Source organism: Lactuca serriola, chromosome 3 (genome assembly GCF_051521515.1).
Source record: "Lactuca serriola cultivar US96UC23 chromosome 3, Lser_US96UC23_V15, whole genome shotgun sequence".
NCBI lineage: Eukaryota > Viridiplantae > Streptophyta > Magnoliopsida > Asterales > Asteraceae > Lactuca > Lactuca serriola.
The window spans coordinates 181424551-181438496 of record NC_136410.1 but is presented as its reverse complement, the minus strand read 5'-3'; positions in this window follow the sequence as shown (position 1 = coordinate 181438496).

Genomic DNA, 13946 nt, shown 5'->3' with positions numbered 1-13946 from the left:
CTGATTTTTCCAAATTAATGGTTAGCCGGTTCCAAATGAGCATGAATCGTGAACTAAGTTTCTTCCTAGGTGTCCAAGTAAAAAAGACCAATAGAGGAATCTTTATTCACCAATAAAAATACAACTCTAAACTTCTTAAAAAGTGTTCAATGGACACATGTGCCTCTACAAAGGTACCTATGGGTTTCGGACACAAGATCGTCTCGGACCCATCTGGTGTTGCTGTCGATGAAAAGAAGTATAGAGGAATGATTAGGTAGCTACTCTACCTAACAACAAGTCGTTCGGGCATCATATTCTCCACATGTTTGTGTTCCATATTTCAAGTTAATCCAAAGATGTCTTACCTTTTGGCTGTTCAACAAATATTCTGATACCTCAAAGGTACAAAGAGTCTCAAAATCTGGTACCCAACAAATGAGAGTTTCATTCTACAAGCATATTCTGATTTGAAATATGGTGGTCTTCAATTGGACAGAAAAAGCACCTTTGGTGGCTACCAATCTTTGGGTGGAAGACTATGTCACACCCCCGAACCAGACGGCGGAAACGTCCGAGGGCTGTCGTGACTTAATTGAATACCATAACATTGAATATATATGAAACGTAACAACATTCGTCACCATGCATTAATATAGTACAACCGATAAAGTTTACATGAAGTACATTGCTTAAACATTACATTCCCAAAAATAAATTGTTCGATTCATTAATAAGTAAACTGCAAGCCATCACTGAGTACATTTTCCTTTGATTCACTGGTTACCTGAGAATACAAGTATTTTGAAGAACGTCAACATGTGGAATGTTGGTGAGTTCATAAGCGGTATTTGAAAAACAATGTTTTGTATCATTTTGAAAACCACCAGAAAATCCGATATTTTCTGAAAAGAGTTCTTGAAAACATTTGTGAAGATCCATAAGTATGCTTGTTTGTTTCTATAGTTGTAAAAAAATGTTCATCAAAATTGTGTACATCTTGAAATCGTATGTATTGAAAAACCCTAGGAAAAACCTGATGTTTTCCTAATTCTTTGAATTCCATGAAGTTAAAAATAAAACCATTGCAGCGCGTGAAGTCATTAATTCCAGGCGACGTCGGATTATTTTTGCGCATGATTAATTGCTATAAACACGCGTTACACAAACGACCAGTTTATAACTATACTAACGATTCCGTAGGCGTCGTCCGTACTAATCACGTTATCCAACCGCCCTGACTTCGAGTAATCCCACATCCGAAGAGAAAGAGGGCACGAAGACCTCGATGACTCCATTAGCCGGTTGAGGATAAAAAAAGAGTACGAGGGGCCCTTGACCCGCCTCGCATAAAATACCGACTTTACTAGCAATACCAAAGGACCCTTGGGGACCAATAGTATAAAAGCCATTGAAAGTCCTTTTACGCTGTGTGAGATCATGTAAGACCCAACAACTCGTAAGGTAGAAGTCTTCGGGCCTTAAGATCAGGTCATTGGGCTAGCTAGGCCCAACAAACAAGATTTTACACTTTTGGGGCCCAAAGATGGTGCGTAGACGTCTGTGCACTCTCACGTGTGTATTAAATTCCCAAATGTTACTTATGTGAATCGAGGTATCGTCGCGTTAGTAGTTTTGGATTTTTATTGGTTCGAGACCGAACCAATTCGTTTAACAACGATTTTTGGTATTGTTGTGTATTGTATTTCGTCGATAGTCGCGGTGCCAATATTTGATCAAGTTGAGTGTATTGAATTAGCCTTGAAAATTTTCTGTTTTCAGCCCCTCATAGTTTGTAAATTTACTTTTTCAACCCTCTAATTAAATAACTTTCCGGTTTGGTCCTTAAATCATTTTCCTTGACATTTTAACACCAAAAATTATTGAAATTGATATTTTTCAGCATATTTTTCATTGAAAACAGTTTAAGTCCTTGGAAATGCAGTTTTCTCGGTTATAAGCCCTCTTTTTCGCAGTTTTTACAATTTTGGCCCAAATTGGAAAATTTTTGCAACTTTGGTCCTTTTTAAATTTGAAAAGCATTTTAAACCTTTGAAAAGTACTTGGAACACTAGTAACCCACTGTTTTACAGAAAAACACAGTTTTAGCCCTCCAAAACAGAAAATTTCGCATATTGGGCCCTATTGGGCCGAAAATGCCATTTTTAGCCCATTAAGCTTGAAATTTATGTTTTTAATCCTCCAACAAGTATATTTTCAGAAAATACATTATGGAAACTGTTTTGACTCATCTCACCCATCATATTTCGAAATATTTCAATTTGGGCCCTTTAACTTTATATTTTTAACATTTTATGTCCAAAAATTGAGTTTTTAGCCCAAAGAAAATGTTATTAAGCCATTTAGCTATTTTTCTTGGAACACTTTGTATGTAGAAATATATTTGATGCTAGTATCCTTTAACATAAAGTATATCACGATTTTTAGGGGTTTATGGCTAGATCCAACATCATAAACACACAAAAACACCCACATAAGCATAGAAATCATACAAGGCATACAAAACACATATAGATCTACACTTTCACTTGTATTCCCCCCCATAAAACTCATAAAAACAGAAAATAGGGGGTATGAAGCTCACCTTAGGGTGTGATTTCGGTTTTTGAAGAAAAGATGGAAGAAAACTTGGTGATTTTTGGCCTTAGCACCCTTTTCTTGAAGATCTCGAGTTTGATGTGCTTCTAGGATGTAAGATCACAATTTTTGCATGGATTAGGAAAAGATTTTGATAACAAAAAGAATCTAAGTCATAGATCCAAGCATAATCTTACCTTAGATGAAGAGTTTGTGGAAATATCCTCTTGAAAGCTTCCTAAATTTCGAGATTTTTGAGTGGAGAGGGAGGATGTGTTCTTGAGTGTTCTTGAGAGAGTTTGAGAGATATTTGTGTATGTGTGTGTGTGTTTCGGCCGAGAGTGAGGGAGGGAGAAAGGAGAAGTGATCTTTGAAGTGATACTTGCTTGGAAATATGAGTTCCATGCATGGATATCCAATGAATAAAAGTGAGGTGGCAACCCAAAGTCAACTCTCCCTTTTTCCTTGGGCTTGGGCCGAGAATGGAGAGGGAAGAAAGGATTTTTGGGCTTTTTGCCTCTATGCCCAATATTAGAGTTAGTTTGGGTGATCATTGGCCTTTTAAAATAAAATTGTGATTTTTATGCTTCATTAAGCTAGATTAGGTTAATTATGGATCAAAGCTTTTAATTCATTTCATTCTAGGCCCAAAATGGCCCAAAATGTTGAAATAAATGATTGTGGGTCCAATTAGATCCCAATTAGGGTTCTAATCCCATGATAGTCGAATTGGAAGCTTATTGGTCCATTTGGGTCCAATAAGGAAGTCCTAGTCCAAAGTGGACCTAAACAAGAACTTCTAGGGTTTCCAATTGTTTGGTGACTATTTGTAGTACTTGTATGATATATTTGATTGAAGTTTTTGATTCACATTAACTTGAGTGTATAGATTACATGACACAAAATTTCTAGTTGTGACAGACTAGTTAGTTGTTCATTTAAAAAGCAGAACCGCATTGCACTATCAACAGCCGAAGCGGAATACATTGCTGCTACTAGTTCCTCTCAAGTTCTTTGGATGAATTCATATCTCATGGATTATGGTCAATGGTTTCAACAAATTCCCATCTATTGTGATTCACAAAGTGCCATTGCGATTTCACACAATCCAATTAAGCACTTCATGATGAAGCACATCGATATACGGTACCATTTCATTAAAGATCATGTTTTAAATGGAAACATTAAACTTATTTTTGTTCGATTTGACGATAGATTGCTCATGTCTTTACTAAGGAATTAGACGAAACCAAATCAATGGTTTTTTGAACAAAATTGGTATGATGTCGCCTGATCCTCAATTCTTTCAAGAGGCTTGGTCTCTCTGATGCCATCATTAGAAAGTGAAATAATTATGATGTCAAATCTATTTCTCATCTCGAAATCGTTGCCTTTCGGAATAAATAGGATCGTTTTATATGTCTTTTAATCTAACCTCTTCTTCTAGTCATAAGTTGTACAACTCACTCAATCTTTGGAAGTTCATGACCAATATAGTCACATTGGTATTTTGTTTTATCGCATCTTGGAATCTGTATCATAAAGTGTGTTAAGAAGTTCAACTTGGAATTCAATTCCGAAATGGTAATGTACTTTTGTATCTTACCCTGTCCGAGATCAGTTCATTCTCATCTCAGACCTTCAAAATCTGTTTAAATATGTCCTCTAAGATCTTCCTTCCTTTTATATCTGATATTCAACCTAAGTCTATGCAATCTTGGACTCTATATCATGTACAAGTGTTTTCTTTTTCAACTGGGAAGTATCTTATGACGATCTATCTCATAACTTTCATGCTCCGAGATCCATTTGTCAAATCATCTAGAAACTTTTAGGCTCTAAGATCATTCTCTTGAAAAGAAGTTCAAAATGTTTTTCATTGTTTTTTTTTTGAAACGTTTTCTTAAAGAACTCAATCGGTTATATTTTATTAATGATGATTATCTTTTAATCATAGAAAAACACACCCTTTTGCACACGTCTCCATAAAGTTAAAATCATGTCAATCAAATGATGTTTTCCATTTTGCATGTCTTGCCATAGTATTCTTCGACCTTTACAGGTCAACTCATTCTAATTGTGGCAGCACATTTAATGTGGACCATATCCGTATCCGGGTATCATCATTACGCTTTTTCAACCTAACCCACTTTATCTTGAAACTATAATAATCCTTCAAAAACCCATTTGTCACTTTATGCTCTCAAAACCTTCATCTCCTTCTCTCTACAAGAAAACTGTTCTTTGAGCTCTCATAACCTGCAACAATGGCGTCATCATACTCCGATCCCAAAATCAACAAAACCGCTCCCAACAAGAAAACCTCCAAAGGTTCTGCCTCATCTTCATCCACTGAACCATTTCTCCATGATACCACTCAACTCTTCTCCTTAGATACCATGGACTATGGTGATTCCATCAGGTTCATGATCGAGTTTGTAGCTCACCATCCCATCTCAGTTCTGCTCAGCAAAATTTTTGAACCACCCATTCCTCTTCGCCTCCTGCACACAACCTTTGACTGAATCAAGATTGAAAATGGAGTTGTTGAGATAAGAATCACTGGTGATCGTATTGTACCAATTCACAAATCATCCTTCTTCAAGGCTATTGGGATTCCTGAAAACCCTAACGGTTTCAAAGTACAAGAACCGTCATCTGAAGAGTTTCAGACATCTCTCAACCACATTGGGTAAGCTAAAGAGTTCAAAGAAAATAAATTTAATAAATATGCAGTGCCTGGGCTATTGACAATCCTTATGCACTTAATCCTCCGAGGTTTGTCTGGTAAACGTAGAAGCATGGACACAATGAGCAAGGATTAGCTCTATGTCGTGTACAACATCTTCTCAGGAAAAACAAACGTCGTCGATCTAATGGAAGTCTTGTGGCAACACTTTTGGAAGTTTACTATCAAACTAAAGCCACAAGAGATATCGAGTTGAAGATTATGGGCTCAGACCATTCAACAACTATACCGAGAGAGGCAAGAACCAATCCCAGTCAACATAATTATGAAAAGGGTTTTTTTTATATTTTAAATCAATTAAGTCTTATCGCCTTCCGAACCAAGAATCCTTCGAACCAATTCATAAATTTCCTAAACACATGTTGGCCAACCTAAAATCCGAGTCCCCTCATTTGAAACAACACTTGGAGACTTTGATTGTGTATAGCCCTACATATTCTACCCCTGTCTCTGTTGAGCCCACCTCGGATGTGGCCAAGCCAATCTCAACTGGCGGAAAAGAAAAAGAAGGCTACCAAAATAAAAACCTCTCCCTCCAAACCTAAAGCCAAAAGAGAGCCCAATTCGACACTTCCTCTCCAAACGAGTCTGTCAAAGACTTTTCAACTAACTCTGGTCATCATCTTACCCCACCTGCCCACTTGTATGAGTACTCTTCGACGTTTCAAAAACAACTACGCACACCCACGAGGAGTCTCCATATAATCCACCCTCACCTTCCCAACAAGGTGATGTTGGTATTGAACAATGTTCCTTTGTAACATCAAGAATCTTGAAGAGGAATTATTGAGAAAAACCCTAATTCTAGGTCATCTCGACGAGTTGGAGGGATCAACTCGGCAAGTTTGTGGTCAATTCGGCGAGTTGACTTGGTTTTTCCCGAGTTATGCAGTTAATGGAGAAACTCGACGAGTTGAAGGACAACTCGATGAGTTGGGTCAACTTGGACCATTGACTTTGACTTTTGATTTATGTCTTTGACCAAGTTTGTCCCAAGGGGTGCTTGATGGTAATCTGAATTGTAATAAATAAAATTATTGGCTTAGGATAAGGCCCATATGGGGTTGGGCCCAATTTGGAAAATTAGGCCATCAGTGGGCCTTTGTGGATCTTTTGGTTTTAGGCCTCAGTCTTGGTTCATGTGGAGTCAGGGGTAAAATGGTCATTTTATCCCAAGTAAGGATTATTGATTATAGCATGGAACCTAATTGGTAATTGGGTGTGTTTTTGGTTTTGATAGCTCGAGAAGCCGGCAGGGTAGCAGCTTCGGATTTCTCTAATGAGCTTCTGCATTCGAGGTGAGGTCTTCTCACTGTACTTTTGGATCTAAGGCACCAAGGTCGGCCCATTGGATTAGATATCCTGGTATGTGATAGTATGTTATTATATAGTAGTGATCTGTTAGATTGGATCCTGGTTTATAGAATGATGCTATTAGTAGTGATCTGTAGATCTGCCTGACAACTTGTAGACAGTTTATATGTTTATATGTTATATGTCAGTATGTTGTGTTGGGTTTGGTTGTACTACTCCGTGTTGTAGCCAACAAACCTTGGGGCATTCCATATATGAGCTGAGGGTTGGGTAGGGCATGCCAGACTCATATCGAGGGCGCAATAGCATTCCTGATATGAGCTGAGGACCCATTAGGTATGCCAGACTCGTACTGAGGGCTTGAGGGTATTGGAGCAATCTAGATATGAGTTGAGGGTCGGGTAAGGCATGCTAAACTCATACTTAAGGGTCAATAGCATTCCAGATAAGAGCTGACGACCCGGTTGGTATGCCAGACTCGTGTTGAGGGCTATACATTGATAATTTAGTCTGATAACTGATTGGTATAGGGAGAAACCCAGACAAAAGTTATGGGCCCTGAGGGCAAGCCAGACTTATCTTGTGGGCTCAAGAGCAAGCCAGATGTGAGTTGTGGGCCCAATATGCAAGCCAGAATCATACTGTGGGCTCAAAGGTAATCCAGTCTTTTAGATGTGGACCCAATGCATGTTGTTATTTGTATATGTTATCTGTTTGGGTGTTGGTACTTTGGGGGAACTCACTAAGCTTCGTGCTTACAGTTTTGGTTTGTGGTTTCAGGTACTTTGGTGGATAGTCGTAAGGTGAATGTGTGACCATACACATCCTAGCATTTTGGACTTAAATTTCTACGAAACTCTGATAATGTGAATGTTTTGAAAACTATGTTAAAAGAGATTCTGATTTTTAAATAACGTTTTGGGAACAATGTTTTTGTAAAGACTTCTATAGAAAAATGGTTGTTTTGAAAAATTCAATTTTTTAAGAAATTTTTATGGATGTTACAAGTTGGTATCAGAGCCTTGGTTTGAGTGAATTGGAGGAACACTCGTGTGAATCCAGTCTCAAACTAAGGAAAAAGATTTTCAAAATGGTTTTCAAATGGTTTTCAAAATACTTAAGGAGGATATGATGTGTACGATCAACCAAAGCTAGTAAGTAGAGCCCAAAATACCATACTATTATTTGATATTGTGTTATGTTAGAATATCATGCTAGTGATAGGCTAGGGATCTTCAGTATTTTCATGATATAATTGCATGACTATGTGATGCCTTAGATCCTATAGAGTTCCTTTGTTTGTATGTTGTGTGACTCTTTTGCATGTGAAATGGCTATTGAGTAGCTACACTAAGTCACATGCTACATGGTTTAAAGGATCTAAGATTGAATGGTGGGGCATGTGACTGTATTCAGGCGATATTCTTCTGGCACCAATGGAGAGTTGTGTGGCAATTATGGTATGTTGAGCCGTACGGGGTCAGCCATCCAGTCGCATTATTGGATGAGGTAGTGATGATTTCCCTGGTTTGGGCGCAGTTCATAGCGGGTTGGCATGAGGAAGGGTTAGCCACTCTTAAGAGAGTGAGGGCAGGGCGAAGATGCGCACGAGATGCTAGGAGTCTGAGATCGAGGATTTTGTAGGAGGATCTGTCAAATCTTATTGCATTTTAGTGTCAGTCGGATCCTCTACACGAATGCTTCATGCTTTGTGCTAATCATGAGTTATGTGAGTCAGCCATTAAGTGAATATGTCAAGTCACATGTGAAAAAGATTGGATAATCTCAAAGTGAAGGATTTGACCCTGTTGCACAGCTCTTGTCTGAGTCCAACTATTGTAGGGATGAGTCTGTTACTCGAAGGATTATCAGAGCTTTGTTGCATGTGATTGTATTCATGGAATAACCAATTAACATTGTGAGTTGTTCTTCAGCAACTGATGGCAGAGAAGTGTGGAACCATAGGATAGCCTAGGGAGCTCTTTAGTGCGGTTGTTTCGCTATTGAGCAGGTTTCAGGAATATTATGACTAGGTCATACAGGACCCAAGATAATTCTTGAGGAAAGTATGGATAGGTGTGGAAGGTAGTATTGGGCCTGTACTACTGAAAGCATAGGATCCATACTCGATTCGGGGAATCTAAGGGCTGGTCTGGAAAGATAGCATGGTTGGATACCATGGTTTGAGGAATTGGTTCTATATCTATCGATCTTTTGGCTTGGGCTACTCAGGCGAGGATGGGTTTTGTGTTTGTTCGGGCCCTGTGCGAAATTGATGTGGGTTGAGTAGTTCAGACCTAGATTAGTATGTTGATTGGAAGTCTCAAGGGTTTTATTAGAGGTCGTGCCTCAGGCCTCTAGATATGGTGAGGGAGTTGTTGATATGATCAACTTGGAAATCCCATCTGGGATTTAAGTGGCAGATTGTTAGATTGGATTGTCATTATCAGTGACAAGGATCTTGCTCTTCTGTTCTTTTTCGAGTTAGAATGAGTGGGCAGGTTTGCGACCTCTCAAGTTAGATTGGATTCTCAGTTTGAGGTCTATTGGTCGTGGTGGTTGGTGACAGTATGTCAGTGCCAGTGGGCGCAAGTGGTTGATATGGCACGAGTACCTTAGTGATGTGAGCAAGGGTCGTATCCTTGGGAGATGGGAAAGTTAGGTGTCGGATTTTCGTGTGGGTTGCAAGAAAGGGGTGTATGTTTGGATCGTAAATCAAAAGTTACCTATGCTTTATAAGTGGTCATTATGGGAAATTCAGAGGCTTTAAGTTGAAATTTAGGTTTTCTTAGGGTTCATTTGATCCGTATCTGGAGGACCATTCTGCGGATGATATTCATTTCATGGTCAAGTATGGTTGTACCTGGTTAGGCTGTTTGGGTTATGTTTTGGTTTCACCACCAGTGGGTGGTGGTTTGAGTTTTAAGTGGGGGAGAATTGAGATTCTCAAATTGAGCATCATCCATTGAGGGTTTTGTCAGTTTGCTATTTGTTTTGTTGCTTTCAAATTTGTTGGGCAGATGTTGGTCGGTCCCTTTTTCAGAAGCGGGTATGTTCAGCTCCAGGTTATTTGTGGTTTCTCTAGTTTAGGTGTCAAGGTGTCCTAGAACATTGGTCGTTGAGTTCGTTATTTTGTGGGAATTCTCCGAAGGATTGAAGTGGTGACAGTTAATCGTCAAAGAATACATCAGCTACCTTCCTATTCAGTATATTCTATGTTCCTTCAGTCTTTAGGTGTGGTTACCCTCAATGGTAGAGTGGGGGCTTGGTTCATAGCAGAATCAGGTTTTGGTAACCTTCAGGATCATCTTAAAGGTCTTCTCGAGCTAGTGGTATAGTGATGGAATCCATTCAGTCTCACAAGTATGGGGTCTTGTTTGACGGATCATGAGGATATTTCCTGTTTTAAGTAAGGTGGCCTTTTTGATTATATCTGGTGTTTCTTTTCTTTTCGGACGAGATTATGTGTTTCTTAATTATGTGTATGGGAGTGCTCCTTCTGAGCTGAGCAAGAGGGCATTGGGGCTCTTGGTTCGAATTATGTGCATGGTTCTCTTGGGTTTCAGCTTCCGATTTGGATCAAGAGTGCAACATTTATCCTATCTGTGGGTTATGTGCGACTTTGTTTTCATAAGTTTTTGCTTGGTATCTATTTTTTGGTGCTTAATTGGAATTGTAACGGATTTGTTTAGGTCCCTTCAAGGTAATGGAATGAGGTGGGTATCTTCAGGCCTAGAGTGTTGGGCCAATGATGCGATGATGAAAGTGTCGGTATGTTATTAGGAGCATTCCAGTCATGGGCTGAGGGACAGGGACGGCATACCAGACTCATGTTGTGGGCTTAGAGGCAATCCAGGCCTATTTTGAGGACCTTGTAGGGGTATTCCAGTCATAGGTTGTGGGCCTAGTGATCTTAATGGTTTATTTCTTCTGCGTGGAGTGCTTTCGGTGTGGATGCGTTGATGGGGGTCGGGAAAGTCGTAGATCGGTTGGTTGGATAAGGGAAGCAGTAAGGATTCGGGAAAGTATCAGTCAGGTATAAAAAAAGTCTCTGTAGGATGTATGCATTATAATTCTATTTGTTCACGAGCTGTTGTTAGATTGTGATTCTCAAGTTGGAAATTTCTTATGCAGTCATAAGTCATCAAGTTCTTAGTGATTGTATCGAGTGGGTACCCAATGAGGGTGCACCAGAACCGATAAGGGTTGGATGTATCATAGAAGTTCATGGTTTGATTATCATTGCTCATCAAAGAAATGGTTGGTAATGGCATAGCAAAGAGTCATGGGTTGCTAAGATTTTGGGTTCATCATATAGTTATGTTTTGTGTTAAGTGTGCAGTTGGTGTGTTTCAAGGATCATTCTTCATTGTTCTAGTTATGCTCCAGTAAGGGACTGTGGATAGATTCTAATGGATATTAATCAGTTTTAGGGAAGGTTCCGTGAGGATGTATCATGTGTAGCCATTTTCGAGCAGGCTATTGGTGGGAACTCGTTTTGGGAATCGCGAGTGGGATCGTGCAAGGTCCGTATCCAGAGCAGATGAGGTTAAGAAATCTGTATATATCAAATGCATCAGTTGTAGGATTCAGAGTCTAGCTTATGTATCTGCACTCTAGGGTGGTTTCATCTCGTGAATGAAGGTAAAGTGATGAGTTTCCGGACTTTTAGCAACAGTTTATCAGCCCTACAATCGAGGGAGTCTGTATTTTATATCTATTTTATGTTTATGGAATTGTTATCATCAAAGGTTGGATAGATTGTTCGATGGGCAAGTGTCATGGTTTTACCAATTGTATTAGTTTAGGAAGTCTGTTAGGGAGTCATACCAATTCGATACCCAAGTGCGGATATACAAGGTTGGGTCTTTGCATGAGATCATGGGTTGTTCTTCTTCCGGTTGATAGTTTCCATTCGGGATTGATTGTTTTGGGAAGGTCGTTTATGTGCAGAATTTTCGAGTGCATTACTCAAGTGTTTGTTTTGGTTATGAGTGTTAGTAAGGAGCGATTCCGAGGAAGAAATCAAATTTAAGTGGGGGAGAGTTGTAACATCTAAAATCTTGAAGAGGAATTGTTGAGAAAAACCCTAATTCTAGGTCAACTCGACGACATGGAGGGACCAACTCGTCGTGTTGAAGATGAATGGATTGTGAGGTATTAATGAACCAACTCGACGAGTTGGAGAGCCTCAACTCGACGAGTTGGGGAGCCTCAACTCGACGAGTTGGCAGTTGTGAAGGAAAACCTAGTTTTTAGGGTCTTGCACCCTATTTAAATTCCTCAAGTCTTTCTTCTGGCCTCCTTATCGGCCTCCATAGTTGTCCAAACCCTAAAATGAGTTGTAGCCTCCATTGTTAAGTTTTTGGAGCCTTGGAAAGAACTTTGGTGTTCCTTTTGTGCATTGTGAAGGAATTACAAGATCTTGAAGTTTCTAGCTTGGAGAAGGAAGTCTTGGATCCAGAATCACTCTATTTCATGTAGTCACTTTAAGGTATAAAGTTCATACCATGACTTATGGATGATTAGATCTACTTATTTTAGGTTTTGTTGTGTTTTGGCATCATTTGAGGGATGATGATGGAGCAAAGTCATTTTAGTGGTTGTTCCTTCATATCCGAGTTGGTTTTGGTACCCTTGAGCTTAAAGGTGCAAAATTTATGTGGATTTCCGTGTTATGCATGAAATAAGTCATATATTAAGTTTATTCCAAGCTTAAGAACTTCATTTAGACATTCATTAACGTAAAGTTGGCACCTTTAGGTCGTTTTCCAGCTTACGGAAGTCAGATCTATGTTTTGGAGTCATGTCCTCATGGATTAAATGCTTAATGTGTTAGGAGGTGGGTTTCAGGCGAACTCGGTGAGTTTGTTGGATAAACTCGACGAGTTGGCTTGGTTTCCACAACATTTTTAGAGTGATAAAGGAACACGGCGAGTTTGTGGTCAATTCAACGAGTTGACTTGGTTTTTCCCGATCTGTGCAGTTGATGGAGAAAATCGATGAGTTGAAGGACAACTCGATGAGTTGGGTCAACTTGGACCGTTGACTTTGACTTCTGATTTATGTCTTTGACCAAGTTTGTCCCAAGGGGTACTTGATGCTAATCTAAATTATAATAAGGAAAATTATGGGCTTAGGATAAGGCCCATATGGGGTTGATCATAAGTAAGGATTATGGATTATAGTGTGGAATCCAATTGCTAATTGGGTGTGTTGTTGGTTTTGATAGCTCGGGAAGCTGGCAGGGCATCAGCTTGGGATTTCTTCAGTGATCTTCTGCATTCAAGGCGAGTTCTTCTCACTTTACTTTTGGGTCTATGCACCAAGGCCGGTCTATTGGATTTGTAACATTTCGTTTAAAATTAATTAAGTAAATAATAAACTGTTAAGCCTCGAGATGTAATTATTATGATTATTTTATAGCCAAACCAATAATATTTAGAGGGGTGTTGGTTTTAGGGAGCCAAATGATATGATTTCGATTTTTGAGGGTTAAAGTGTAACTCCGGGATTTATTTTGTAAAGATTTTTAGAAGTCAGGGGGTGTTTTGTAAATTACTGGACTTAAATTGAAAGGATTTAGGAATGCTGAGGGATGAATGGTAATATTTGGATTTAATTCTAAAGAAAGAGATAAAGAGGGGCTGAAAGCGTATTTGTGAACAAAGATCTCATGTGATCGGGTATAACCTGTCACCTTCTCCAAACTAAACCCTAAACCTAATTTATCTTGCAGTCGCCACCTTCCATATGTGACCTCTCAGCCGCCGTCGCCTAGTCGAGTTCGATCACCACCACTACAACCTTGCTACCGGAAGTCGTGGGTAACCGGAGGACCGCCGAGGACTGTGGAACACGCTATGTTCATCATGACTGGGTTGTGAGCCACCGAAGAATGCACTGGAACGACCATCGTCCCCATCTCACTGCCAGCGAAGATGAGGTTCGGGGTTGCAAATGTAGTTGTTCTCCATGGTTCCCGCCCATTCCATTCCCCCATTCCTCCTGTTGCTATGCCTCAGTCACGATCACCGTCGTCGCTCCAACGACAGCTCCATCCCATAGTCACCCTCCGACCGTTGCATGCCTTCATGTGGGAGGTTGTGTTCATTTTATTTTTAGCATACATTGACGTGGGTTGTTGTTAAGATTGAGTTGTGTATGTGTGTGTGTTTTCTTGGTCAGAGATCATGAGAAAAGCCACCACCACCACCGTGAGGTGGTGGCTACCACCTCCGACCACCGTCTGCCACCGCAAGGGCGGCTATGTGTGTGTGTGTGTGTGTTATATTGCATGTTTATT